The sequence below is a fragment of the Triticum dicoccoides genome, chromosome 3A (assembly GCF_002162155.2).
Source record: "Triticum dicoccoides isolate Atlit2015 ecotype Zavitan chromosome 3A, WEW_v2.0, whole genome shotgun sequence".
Lineage (NCBI taxonomy): Eukaryota > Viridiplantae > Streptophyta > Magnoliopsida > Poales > Poaceae > Triticum > Triticum dicoccoides.
Window position 1 is genome coordinate 416,299,036 of NC_041384.1, and position 1,242 is coordinate 416,300,277.

The window sequence follows — 1,242 nt, forward strand, 5'->3', positions numbered from 1 at the left end:
GAGTCCGACACCCGTGGCAGCATGATGAAGGCGGCGGACGACTACCTCGTATGGCTGGATGCTCAGGAGCTGGGCTCCATGGTTTAGGCATCGCTCGACAGTGTCATTGTGCTACACGTGGAGGATCTGGCCGAGATGGCGCACGGGCTCGCGTCAATTGGCCCCCCTTGCCTGTTGGTAGTGCACTGGTGCCGCCGGACATCAGCATGTATGTTACATTGTCAGACATGGCATGCTGGTGTTGTGGAGACCGAGGGACCTTGTGCTCGCGCTTGTCGAGCGCATCCATAGAGCAACCGCTACATCGCGTGCACCGACAGTGATGCAACAGCTTGCCGAGACTATGGTCCTGTCGAGGGCGGCCATAGAGCACCGTCGCTTGCACTGGCGGTGGTGCAACAACCTGTCGAGACTATGGTGAACTCTTCTGTTTGTGCCAAGTTGGGAGATCTGCATGCATGCACGGGCTCCGTCCTGTATACGTGCGGGAAAGACACTGCAATACAGGGTTGTTTGCATTTTTTGTTATGGAGAAAAGGTGTAACACCCCTGATGTAACTGACCATATTTGTACTCCGACTCTTGCCATTTCTGGCTCTAAGTTATGAGATTCGTGGTTGGGTTCTTGTCCTTGTTTTTTACATTTTGCTCATGTCAAGCATTTCATATCATGTCATCATGTGCATCGCATCTGCATACGTCTTCGTCTCATGCATCCAAGCATTTTCCCCGTTGCCCGTTTTGCAATCCGACACTCCTATGTCCTCCGGCGCCCCCTTTTGCCTCTTTTCATGAGCGGGTGTTAAACGTTCTCAGAATGGACCGAGATTTTTCAAGCGGCCTTGGTACGCCACCGGTAGACCGCCTGTCAAGTTTCGTGCCATTTGGAGTCCATTTGATACTCCAACGGTTAACCGGGAAACCGTAAAGGCCTCGTTTGTGTTGCAGCCCAACACCCCTCCGAAGTGGCCCAATAACCCATCCAAAACCCTCCATCCTCACGGTCGTTCGATCATGATCGCGTGGCCGAAAACTGCACTCCATTTGGACACTCCTACCTCCTCCTACCTATAAAAAGGCCTCCTCTTCCGAAGTTTCGGGCGAAACGCTAGATCTGCCCTCTCCCTCCGCGCCGGACACGTCCGAACGGCACCGGACGCATCCGCCGCCGCACCCCAGCCACTCCGGAGCCGCCACGTGGCCTCGCCTCTGCCCCGCGCCTGCTGGCCCTCCGGGCCCGTC